The sequence below is a fragment of the Papio anubis genome, chromosome 11 (genome assembly GCF_008728515.1).
Source record: "Papio anubis isolate 15944 chromosome 11, Panubis1.0, whole genome shotgun sequence".
NCBI lineage: Eukaryota > Metazoa > Chordata > Mammalia > Primates > Cercopithecidae > Papio > Papio anubis.
Window position 1 is genome coordinate 78,533,101 of NC_044986.1, and position 13,649 is coordinate 78,546,749.

At 36.5% G+C, this 13,649-nt stretch overlaps 1 protein-coding gene across 7 annotated transcripts in view; it reads left to right on the plus strand.

Moving 5' to 3' along the window:
* Positions 1-13,649, plus strand: part of NRG3 (neuregulin 3) — a 1,118,981-nt gene that overhangs the window by 329,998 nt on the left and 775,334 nt on the right. The window lies entirely within an intron of this gene.

Here is a 13,649-nt window from a genome sequence, read left to right on the forward strand (position 1 = left end):
TTTCATCCACAAAAAATATTACATAAAATTTTCTTCTAGATTTTGTGTATAAGGTGGATATGAAACAAAAGTGAATTCTGTGTTTAGACTTGAGTCTCATCCTCAAGATATTATGTATGTGCAGATATTCCAAAATTCAAAAGAAAATCTAAAATCTGAAACATTTGTACTCTGAAGCATGTTATATAAATGATATGGAACCTCAACCTATATTCTACTGAAAGCACCTGCTAATCTATAATACACTATAAAATATAAGGTATTATCAATGTGTTTATGTTTATTATGTATGCCAGTAGTTTAGAAACTGTAGGCACGGCACATGAGTTTAATGAATGAATGAGCAAAAACATTAATTAATTAAAAATAATACATTACCTTGCTATGTCACATATGCTATTTCTAGAAACAGAAGACACAACAAAATATGTTTTCAAAGCAAATTTTTCTGTTTTGTTATCATTTTATGTAATAGGGATCTGGAGGTAAGTAGTGCCAGAGTTGGCTTATTCGACTGCTCAAAACCATTGGTAAGAACCCTGGTTCTGTCTATCTTCCACTGAGCCACGTGGAGGCACTGGACTCTTTCTCTTTGGCTAGATCTCCTGAATTTCTCAGATGCTTCTACAGTTCCAAGCAGCTATGAAGATGGCAGTGTCTGGAGGCATTGGAAAGGGAACATTCTGCTCTGACAAAGTGTTTTTTTTAAAGAAAGGAGGCCAAGTATTCACTGAAACTCTCTTCCCCTTAGGCTCAGTGGCTGGTAGTATGTCGCAGCCCAGGACATACTGCCAGGACAAAAGCAATGATGCTAATAGGATTTCTTTATCTTAATTGAGTTTCATATCTTAGGGTTGGAGAAGGGACCAAGCCTTCCCTGAAAGCTGAGGGTTTATGGTCAAGAAGAAAGAGTAACTATGGCCACCTTTAGGTCACCAGCCAATAACACTGCTTCTCTATCCTGTCCTGAACTGACCTTTGTCCCAGCAGGTGTTCCACTCTCTCCTACAGTAGTGAGACCGTCTGATATGGTGAAGAAGGCAGGTAATTGATCTTACCCCATCACATCATCACATCTTTCTTTTCCCCCGCTGTGGAGACAAGGTCTCACTCTGTCGTTTAGGCCGGAATGCAGCGGTGCAATTGTAACTCATTGTAGTCCCAAACACCCGGGCCCAAGTGAGCCTCCTCACTTTAGTCTCCCAAGTAGCTAGGACTACAGGCACATGCCACCACACCTGGATAATTAAAAAAAAATTTTTTTGCACAGAGATGGGGGGTCTTGATATGTTGCCCAGGCTGTTCTGGAACTCCTGGCCACAAGTGATCCTCCCAGCTCGGCCTCCCAAGGCACTGGGATTACTGTTGTGAACCACCATGACCGGCCCCATCACATCCTTTGTAGGTTTGTTTTTATTTTTATTTTTGACAAAGACTTTTATTTCACAATGACTTCTTCACAAGTTTCTTCAGATGCTAGTCTGAAGAAATGAGAGCAGGAAAGTAGAAATGTAGACTTTCTGTTTTTTTTCCAGCTGTGGCATCACTGATCTCATCCATCTTACTAAAGTTTGTGTAGTCTTGATCATTCCCCATTCCCCCAACATGATGGCAAATACCAGTTAAGTACTCATATCTAAAGAAATCCTTTATTAGCAGGAAGTTAATTAAGAGCCTGTACATTTCTGACACTCATCATTACAATGAGTAGAAATTAAGTTTTTCAATTTCAGTTAAATTAAATTCAGCAAAAAGCTTTAACCTCTTATAATAAGACATGTAAAGAATTATGAGAAATTATTTGCTGTATTTCTGGAACAAATGCATTTAATAATATGTCAGATGAGCAAAAATGGTTGTAAATCAAATTTGACTAGAGAATTTCTTCAGTGATAGCAAGTGGAACAATATGGTTTTTTAAAGTAATATTTTGATTTTAAATTATTTAAAATATTCAGATGCTATTCTAGTTTCAGTCTACTTTTTGCTTTCTTTCCCAGCATCCAATGAAAGTTTATATGCTAGAGGTCTCTCCTTTAGCTACTCCTTGATCATCTCCAATTTGAAATCTATTTACTTTTCATCAGAAATGATCAATGCTACAAGTCTGATTAATATGAGTGGTGGGTATATGTGTGTATGTGCACGTCAATTTTAAGACAATTTTCTGCAGAATCATCTTCTGTTACTATTTTTCAAGACAATACTATGACAAGCCAAGGTGTTCTAAATAAATTATGTAATTGATGGGTGAAGCAGGCATTTGCTTTTCAGTATTATACATCCCAACTTGTATTGCACAGGCAGACTTCAGTTGACAACACTATTGACCTATACATGAAACTTTGAAACTCTGTTTTACATTTTACAAATTTGGTATTTCTGATTCTACAGGCTTCACTTTTTGACATCATGCCTTTGTACTTTTATGCAATTTGATAATTATATTCAGCCCTTCATAGGTAATTAAAATAATGTTTAATCATCTATGGAAAATGTGTCAATTCCTTACTATACACTTTCTGATTTTGTGTGTGATTTGTCAGGAAAAATTTGTGGTTTTTTATATTTTTTATGTTTTCTTTTTTTTTTCTTTTTTGAGATAGAGCTTCTCTCTTGTTGCCCAGGCTAGAGTGCAATGGCGTGGTCTCGGCTCACTGCAACCTCTGCCTCCCAGGTTAAAGCGATTCTCCTGCCTCAGCCTCCCAAGTAGCGAGGATTACAGGCGCACGCTGCCACGACTGACTAATTTGTGGTATTTTTAGCAGAGACAGGGTTTCACCATGTTGGCCAGACTGGTCTTGAACTTCTGACCTCAGGTGATCCACCTGCCTAGGCCTCCCAAAGTGCTGGGATTACAGGCGTGAGCCACTGCACCTGTCCTATTTTTTTATGTTTTCTACACAAGACCAGATTATAGTTTTTAGAACCAAGGAAAAGGAACATTTAGAAAGTGTGGAAAATGAATGACCTTGTAATTTGATATCTACCCTGGAGCATACTCTGAAATCTCAATAGTTTATAGATAAGATAATAGAAATTAGCAAATGCATACATATATAGCGAATATATATATTTGTGTGTGTCTCTCTCTCTATATATACATAGGTATGTATATGTCTGGGTGTGTGTGTGTGTGTATGTATCTATATATATACACCCAAGGGTGTGTGTGTGTGTCTGCATATGTGTGTGTGTATATATATATACTCTTATGCTAAGTGATTATTTTCTAATATGTGTTCATGTATTTTTATAAATTTTAAATTTTCTTCAATGTCATAGCTACAGACACTAATGTTTTTTGTTAAACTGAAAATAATAATCTCTGTGAATCTTTCTAAACTGTATATTTCTAAATGTTTTTACCAGTATTATTGTGTTTTTGGAATCACATTACTTTTTAGTGTAATGATGGCAAGTATAGCGAGTTACATGCTTTTTTTGAATTAGCAAATTAATGTGAAGACCAGATCTCAAATATCAGGTTGTCTGATCTTATTCAGTATGCCATTTGGCTTAAGAAGTTCTCATTTTGTTTCTGTAGTTCACTCATACCGAGCAAATCTAGACAAAACAAATTCTGCTGCTCACTTGGAATTAAGATAATTGTTTCACAACTCAAAGAAAGAAGTTAATTAGCATGGCATGTTTTCAATTAAAAGTTATTCTTTATTAAATTGTATTTCCTGAAACTGTTCATTTCCTAGGAAGGTCTAAAATAGAATAAATATAAAACTAGGAAACAGCAGCTTTTACTCCATGTGACAAGGTTTTGTTGAGGGTGCCTGTAGGGGTGGCCATCTTTGTCATGTGTGTAATGTGGACGTGCCTCTGGCAAGCTATAAGCTGGTAGTTAGTGTGGAGTCTGCATTCCAGCTACCTGGCTGCCATCACTGTTACACACATCTTAGCTCAGATGTTCCAATATTTGTTCTCCTGACTTACAACATCAGGACCACATGGGAACTTGCTAGATTCTGAGGCTGCCTCCCAGACTTACTAAATTAGATACTCTGAGGGTGAGGCCCAGAATCTGTTTTAATGTGGACTTGAGGTGATTCTGATTCTGCCTAAAGCTTGAGAAGCACTTCCCTAGCTTCCGACTTGGGCAACACTCCTGAATCAGTGCCTAGCTTTTCCCAGCTGTAAAATGTAAAATACCACATTTTTCTCGTAGAATTATTGAAGAAATTGAAGATAATTGAAGAAATTTCTTCAGTTATAATATTTCTTCATGATAATTGAAGAAAATCATGTAAAGTGATTTCTGCAATAGTTTCCTAACAGATAGAGTGCTCTGAGGACACTGAGTGCTCTTCAAAAGCAGCATGGCCTCTGTGTGCTCCCATATCTGAGCACATTTGAAAACCAGCCTCCAACATTACACTTCCTCCTTCTATCAGTCATTGCAGAAACGAATGTTGCAAATGCGTGGCAGTAAAACATCATTTGAAGAATGAAGTGTTATTAAAATTTCATTCCATAATATTTGTATTAGTTTTGTATTATTCAAAAGGCCTATCTTATTTTACTTTCTAAATGAAATTAATTTTTATTTCACTATGAATTTATTTTTTTCTAGCCCCTACTTTCATTTCCAAATTTTCTCATTTTCTTTTTAGTCTGGATATTTCTTAGATAATTTATTTCAACATTCTAATATTATATAATCTCAAATACCCAGAGAAAATACATTTTTTTGAAACACTGATGAACTAAAACCAATAGGTATAAATGAGTGGATCCTGTGTTTAATCTACATGTGAGATACCACCTGTTCTATTCCATGCAAATAGGAAGGTGGATATAATGAAGTCATTAATAATAATGAAATAAGGCTATTTCATATAAGAATTTAGGTTATTTCCCATACAAATTAACAGCATAATATTGTACGATTAGTCTTCCTGATATTAATGTTTTCCTAATTTATTCTTTTTACCAACTGCATTAAAATTCAGCGCAAAGATTCATTCTAAGGTTCTCATAGGGAGCTAATGGTTAAAATGTGTTAGCCAGCCAATATACAAGACTCTGTAATCTTATATACATACATTGCCAGGGACTATTGGGATTCACTTCTATTCAGCCATGGAGGACACACTCTGTGTTGCCCTGAGGTGGTGGAAAATATGGCATCTATAACATATCCCCTTCCTACAGAGGTGTGCATCTTTGAACTCAGAATTCTCCTTTGCTACTCTCATTCAAGATACTTTACAGCCCAGAACTTCCAGCCTGTGGGTTTTTCTCACCCCCATTCTCTGCCTGAGCCCTCTGCTCAGGGTGGGGTTTTCATGATCTCCCCATATATCTTTCTTCTTCTTTCTCTGCTTATGTTCTCTTCCCAAAGCTAGAAAGCCATCTCCTAGCTTAATTACCCCCTCCCATGGTCTTGTCTATTTGTTGATATTAATCTGAGCTTAATAAAAGTGTTTCCAAAGATTTCACCTTCTGGACATTTGGATTTGAAATAAGGACTAGAAATGGAGAGTTAGACGAGGGATGAATGAGTTTATTGCCTTTAGGGAAGTCAAGGAGTTGGGCTTGCATTGCAGAAAATGGCTAAGAAAGGAGCCCAATCTATGGGATACTGAAAAAACCTATTAAAGCTGAATATCTGAGTTTGTCCATTATTAGAATTCTTCACTAAGTGCTTCTTAAAATGATCAAAGAAACATTTGGGATTGTGAGAAAAACAGAAACATTGTTCCGTGCATATATTAATGAAGTGTGCTATATCAAAGAATAGTTCATCTTTAGCAATCAGTAACACATTTGTTCTTTATATATATATATGTATATATACACACACACATATATATACACACACATATATATGTCAATCTAAAAAGAGTTTCTCAACCTTAACATTATTACATTTTTAGATTAAATATTGTTTTGTTTGGGTGTGGGCTGCCCTGGCATTGCAGCTTCTCTAGCCTCTACATACTAGATGCTGGTAGCTATGTGACCCCTCAAAAATTTTTTTTGACAATAAAAAATATCTTCAGACATTGTCAGATGTCTCCTGGGAGGCATAGTCAGCCAAACTTGAGATTCGCTGCTCCAGACTGTAAAAATCATCAAACTATTATTGGGAAAGATGAATCTATTTTAAGATCCACTTGCAAGCTAAATCTACATAAATGTCCATTACACTTTAGTACTTTGTGACTTGATTTTGTGTTTCTTCTTGCATGATTTTTTTTTTCCGGCCCTCAGCATATATTTGTTAATTCTATTCCTCAGTTTCTCTAGATGCTTTATCTGGCCAAATAGTGTATCATAGCAAATTAGTTTTAGAAGCTCACTTGTCTTAATATCAGTTAATTGGAATTAATATTTGTTAATTCCATTTCTTTCATTTTTTCTAGATGCTTTATCTTGCCAAATAGTGTATCCTGGCAAATTAGTTCTAGATTCTCAATTGTCTTATTATTAGTAGGTACACAATAGTCCAATGCATTAAAATGACTTTCCTTTTAATAGTTCTACATGAATAAAAACATATTTCCTGGCAAATTTCACCTCAATGCTGCAAATCCATAGAAAAAGGGAATAATACAGTATCATGATACAGGGAGAAAAACTTAGAAACACAATAAGATATACGTACACACAACTTTACAAGGGTAAATAATAAGGATGGATGGATAGATAGATAGATAGATAGATAGATAGATAGATAGATAGATAGATAGATAGATAGACAGATAGATAGATAGATACAGCTCATTGCAAGAAAATCACAAAGACCCAAGTCAACCAGAAGACCTGAGTGGAGAAAAAGAGACAACAAAACAACAAATAATGCAAATTAAAGTGACATAATCATTTTGCTGTCAAGATAGGAGAAAAACCAAGAGTGGGAAGATATGATGATTTTTCAATCTTGTGGGCATGTATCTTTACTCTGTGTGTGTGTATGTGTATATGTGTGTGTGTGTGTGTGTGTGTGTGTGTGTGTGTGTATCTGCTGAGGGTCTTTAAATACTCTTTCCTTACTTGGGACAAATAAACAAATATATAATTAAGACACCTAACAATACAGACCATATTTTCAGGGATATCGCAATTAAAAGGTCTTAGGAAGGCCAACTCAAATCCAAGCACGTGGATTCCAGCTGGGGGACAGGAGTGAAAGGAGTGGATTTCTTGTGTCTGTAGGCCTAGAGTGAAAAACAGCTTCAGGAAACCTTCATTTTGTTATCTATGGGAGAAAACTGAAATCAAAGTTATTGTGTTAAGGTGATCCTACAGGAAGAAGACCTAGGAGATTTTTCTTGAGGTTGGAGGACAGGCATTTAGCTGAGGGTGGAGGTTGAGGAGAATCTGGAGGGCTTTTATTAGAAATGTGCATCCATACCTTGAAAAAAACCTCAAAAATATCACACTTATTTCTCAATACCACATGCTTTGTACATGCCAGGTAACTGTTTTTGATTACCAAATTTAATTTTGAGTTTTGATATTACTTTTAAAATTAGTTATAGCTGAGCATGATAGCCTGTAGTCCTAGCTACTAGGGAGACAGAGGCAAGAGGATTACAACACAAGCCTGGACAACATAGCGAAATCCTATCTCTACAAAAGAAATTTTAAAAAATTAGTCAGGAATGGTGACTTGCGCTTGCAGTTCCAGCTGCTTCAGAGGATTGCTTGAGCCCAGGAGTTGGAGGCTGCAGTGAGCTATGATCATACCACCACATGCCAGCCTGGATAACAGAAGACACTATTGTCTCAAAAAATAAAATAACAGTTGTTCAGGATCATTAGGAATATATTTAATCAATGCTTTTTCAGAAATGGTGGTTTAAAAATAAGTAGGATAGGAAGGAAGCCCTAAGTAGGTATTCTGCTCACAGACTTCTGTTTCCTGTGACACTTTTAATATCTATAAAATAATTAGAGTTTTTGATTGTGTAGTAGGCTTGATTTAGAACTGAGGATTTTTTTCTAGACATGTATTTTAATTTGAGTTTCACTCACTGCCAAAAAAAAAAAAAAAATGGCAAGACAGAGAAAGAGGAAAAAAGAAAACAGGTCACAAAATGTACAAGTCAAAAGCAGTCATTCCAAGTTTGTGTCTTATATATTCTCTCAGACTTTGCTGTCTTCTTTATGTTTCAACATTTTTCAGATGGCATCATTAATGAACAGCCTTCCAGCCCCCCTCCATAATGCAGCTTTTTGATCCCAGTGCCCAACTGGCTTCAATCAGTTCCTCTGACCATGCAGATTATGACTCTACAAAACCTGCCAGGACTCATTTCCTTAGTATTCGATGCAGGCAGAGAGAAATTGAGAGATAATGCCACATAATGCTCATCAAAGCAGAAAAAAATCAAACCTAATGCACAACGGGGTTGCAAAGAGAAAAAAATAAGCAGTTTGTATTACAAATGAAAGGAAATAACAGGGACAGAAGAAAAAGAAAATAAAACAAGTGATTTCATGTAGGTGCTATAAAATCTTTAATCAAAACACAGGCTCTGATGAATGATCTCTTCTGCCTGAGACTCAGGAATGTCATGGTCCTTATGTTCAGGAAAAGAGCCAGCTCTTTTATTGAGTTGATAACCGTTGTCACTGAAGCCATCCTGAAGTTTCCTTGCTTCTAGTTAGATAGGAAGAGAAACGCAAATACATTCTCCCTCCGGATGGACACTTCCAAACTAACCACTCCCATCCAATGGTAACCTACTCCCAAATCCTCCAGGTGGCCTACTACACCCTGCTTTCTTCTGCTTGCAGTTGCCTGAAATGACATTGCTCACCCTTTCTTCTCTTAAATGTTACCCTTTTCTGTCTTCCTTTATTAGAGGTGTTTGGCCTACAGTGGAAAGGCCTTACATTTGTGTCACATAAATGATGTCATGTCATTCAGCCCATTGCATTTTCTGTCAAGTAATACCTTATGGTATTTTACCTTTACCAATATAAAACAAATTTCTTTTCTTTGTTTTAAGTTCTTGCCCTAAACTTCAATATTATCTGGTGATGGAGTGGTAAACAGGCTCTTCATTCATGGAGCTTATATCTAGAGTGAGTAATAGAATAGAACCATTTCTTAAATAAATCAGGAGTTAACGCTGATTGTGATGAGAACTCAGGAGAAGTGTAAGGTATGTTGGAAACAAGAGGCATAAGTTGAATGAGGGATTTGGACAAGTGTTCCATGTGGGACAGATACTTCTGCCTGTCTGAAGGACACAAAGGATGTGCCAAGGTTATGTTTCCAGACCGGGTTGATTAGCCCCCTGGGTTTCTGCTCTTGAGACATTGCCAGAGGCCAAATTAGGCCGAGTCCCTGGATGTGTTTGCCTCCTGTAGGGCATTCCTAAAGTCAATCAATACCTTCAGATCAAGAACATTTTCTCTTATAACATCTCTTGAATTGTTTGGGTTCTCCTTTAAGAATAACACGTCATCCCTGCAAGCTCTTTATTTTCTGTTCTCTATATTCACCATATTTTCCCTATTTTTGTTTCTTTATTCTTTTCTTCTGAATTCTAGGTAGACTTAAGTTGTTCTTCCAAATTGTTGGCATCAATCTGGCTCTTCAGTGCCCCGATGTGGATTTCTAGTATGATTTGCCATGGTAACTTTCTGCATGTCTCATATACTTTTTACATCCTAATATGTAGCTTTATTTTCCCGTCGTGTTCTCTTCATTTTGCTTTTGGCTAACTTGTATGGAATCATGTTATTTTTGCATTTGTATGAAAGTCATGTTGCTTTTGAATTGTAATAAATTTGAAATTTTCTTCTGGATCCTGTAGTAGATTAGCATAAAATCTTCTTTTTGAGAAACTCAAGTATTTCCTCTCAGGATTTCTTCAGTTAGCAATTCACGAGGAAACAGAACCCGGAACAATTCTTCAGTGCAGATTCTTTATCGAAAGGCAATGCATGGGACAGGCAGAACAGCCCTGCCCTGCCTACTCCAAAGGGGAGAACAGCCAGATGTGCCTGCGGCCAGCCCCAGCAGCTGCAGCCGGAATGCTGGAGAGCCAAGCAAGGGTCTGGAACGTGGATGAAGCTGAGATAATCTCAGGGTGTGTGTGTTACTTTGAATGCATCAGAGTACTTAATTTCTAAAAAAAAACATGTCACAAGACAGGCTGTCTGTTCATATAGGTAATAGTCTGCATCCAAGATCTGTATTTGGAAGAAGCTTTTCTACAAGTCCAGGCCAACTGCTATTCCTGGTGGGCATTTACTAGCTCACTTCTGCTTCAGCTTGGCCGCTTTTCCCCCTGGCCTATCAACTCAGTTGGAGGAAATCAGAACTGGACATTTCGAACAATGGAAAAAATTGATTTCCTCCTAAATATACTCCTAGGGTTTTTGCTGCCTTTGTGCACTCAGAATGCAGTGTAGTAATATTCCAGCAACCACCCCAAACATACACACACACACACACACACACACCACCCACGTTCTTATGGATGCCTCACTAACATATACAAGCACACACTTCACAGACACACACTCCACGTGTTCTGCCTAATTTCTTGGTATTCTTTTCTCTTATAAATGTAGTCAACTAGCAGGAGAGCAGGAGTACCAAGGAAAAGGGACCAGAGTTCAGGCACTTCCAGAAAGCACCACCTTAGGGCTATAGGCACAACTATTAGTTTTTGGCCGGAACACAACCTGTGAAAGTTACAAAGTGAGTCCGTTTCCTTTTCTACATAACCTCTGTTTTATCATGACGGAAAGTGTTGCAGGATTCTGGGCCAAAGTATGAAATGCATCCGAAAAGCCAGTTGTGTCATCTATCCAGGGATACCACCACGTGAGAACAAGGTCCCCTAATATTCTAGAGTGCCTGGACTCCATGCAAGGACAATAGTGTATTTATTCACAAGAATGTGAGCACCAACGTTGCAGAGTTTAGGCATTTACGTTCATTGCCATGTCCTCAGTATTTACATCAGAGCCTGGATTCTAGGAGGTAGCTAGTACTTTATTTTGGTGAAATATTTGATTAGAGCAGTTATGTGATTATTGGCTGTCTTCCCCTAGACTAGGAGTTTCCTGAAGGCAGCACCATACTATTTTCTTTGCCAAGTTGTCTTCCGCTTCAAGTACAGCATCTAGAACATAAAAAGTAAAAACATATCATTTTATGAATAAAAAAAGCACTTTTAGGATTCAGAAAGCAGAATGACTAGTAGTATAGCTGTGTTCATGTCTGCCCCTCAGACTGAGCGACCTGATAATAGTGACTCTTTTATTCATCTTTGAACTTCTGCCGAACACAGCACAATTCTTTTAAGTAAGTCCTTGCTTACTAATTATTTGGTTGAATAAGCAAACAAATGGAAACATCCATAATATTAGCAAATATGATTCAAGACATGAAAAGCCTTATGCATTGAAATCTACACGACTTAACCCTAGAAGGCTGAAGTGATTGATATCACACCGGGAAAATTATTAACTTAATAGAACACAACAAAATAAGACATTGTTCAAATCTATATAATTATCTCAATTGCCAAAAAAGTATCTGATAAAAACTCAGTAGCTATTCATCATAAGCACAGTAAAAATAATAGGAAAGAGAGTTTCTTTTTTCACAAGGGAAAAATTAAATGTTTCAACAAGCATTACCTTTAATGTAGAAATACGAGACTTTCTAAAACAAACAAGAATAATATGAACATAGCTCACTTCACCATTGCTGCTACAATTATTTCTTATTTTCATAGTAAAATTATTAAATATTAAGGAAAAGAATATTAAAAATAAAATCAGCAGACCTCAAAATCTTCAGTATACTATTAAAAATGAACTAGCAGGAAAATCATTGTTTCAAATGTGTTTACTAGGAAGAAAAAAATGCAATTATTTAGGATTATGACTAAGACCCCAAAAGGTAAGTAAAAATGATACATTAAATGCTAATGTGGGGGAAATAGAAGACAAAAGAGATGCATGTTAAAAAATTACAAGTTCTAATTACACATTAACCCCTAAAATCCAGTTGAATGTCATTTGCAAAGAAATTATATTGTTTCTTTAAAAAACATATGCTCCGGTGTGTGATGTTCCCCTTCCTGAGTCCAAGTGATCTCATTGTTCAGTTCCTACCTGTGAGTGAGAACATGCGGTGTTTGGTTTTCTGTTCTTGATGGGGGAGGGGAAAAGGATTGCATTGGGAGTTATACCTGATATAAATGACGAGTTGATAACTGCTGACCAGTTGATGGGTGCAGCACACTAACATGGCACAAGTATACATATGTAACAAACCTGCACGTTGTGCACATGTACCCTAGAACTTAAAGTATAATAATAAAAAAATAATAATAAAATAGTACCATTCTTCCCATTAAAAAATAAATAAATAAATAAATAAATTTAAAGAAATTTTAAAAAAAGCGTATGCTATGATTTGTGTTATTACCACTAGAAGCTACATTAATTAGACACTGACATATAATAGGATAGACTCTTAAGTATAAATTATTTCTCATGCACACAGCACCTTGAATGGTAGATATTATTGTCTTCTTTCTTCCAGATAAAAATAGAGGGTGAGAGGATGCTCAGCAGGTGGAGGAAATATACTAGGCCAGGGCACAGGTTTGGTTCCTAATGAAGGGCATGTTATGCTACAACAGTATGAACAAGAAAACACGAGTAACACAAAAGCACTAGATGAACATATACACACGTGCACATCCTCACACACACACATCTAGTACAAATAATTAAACTCAGAGTAATTATCAACATGAGTATGAGAAAGAGATAACTCATGCCCCACACAGATGTAATTAACTATGTGCAAGGCATTGAGTAAGGTCTTAGGATATTCCTCAGGTTTGGAATCCCCTCCCTGCATTTTCACTTGTTAAAATAAAATCACCAAGGAATATTTACAGTGGAATCTTTGAGAGAAAGTTTGTGTATCATTTCTTTAGTGTAATTTGTGTTTTAATTCTACTTTAGTATTTTGTTGAAGTATATCAAGATCATGTGGCATATTTCTGTCATAATGGCATTTAGTAAGCTCTCTCCATACCCCTGTTACTTCTACATTACTAATTTTCTTGTCGAGACTTGTATTACTTTTTTATTATTGTTTGTTCCACTTGAAATAGGGTCATTTTATTGTCTCCAAAAACAATACTATTTCTAATTTTCTTACATTTTACACAAGAATCTATCCATATATAACTCAAAAAATTGAAAAAAGGCAAACTTCGAAACAACTTATTAAGGAAATAAACACACTTCAGCATCCATTTTTCCCTAAAGGAGAAGCAATTACTCCTGGAATACTGAGTGAGATCTGTCGGTGGCTCCTCTTCGAAGCCAGTTTTCCTCACTAGGGATGACTTATTCATTTGTACATCAAGGAATTCTCAGCTTTCTTACCACTTCTAGAAGCTGGGGACATTTGATTATGTGTAGGACTCCTTGCAGTTCTGAAACACTTCTCAGAAAAGCAGGTAGCTGTCAACATTTTAGAAGTGCAGAAAGGCATTGTCTGGAGGTACACCCTCCAATGCTGCTTTTAGCGTCCTTGTGAGATTTTGATTTGAATCCTCCTTTTGTACCTATCAGCTATTTGAACACTGACAAGATACTAAACTTCTATGAAGCCTAAGTTTTTGTTTATTATG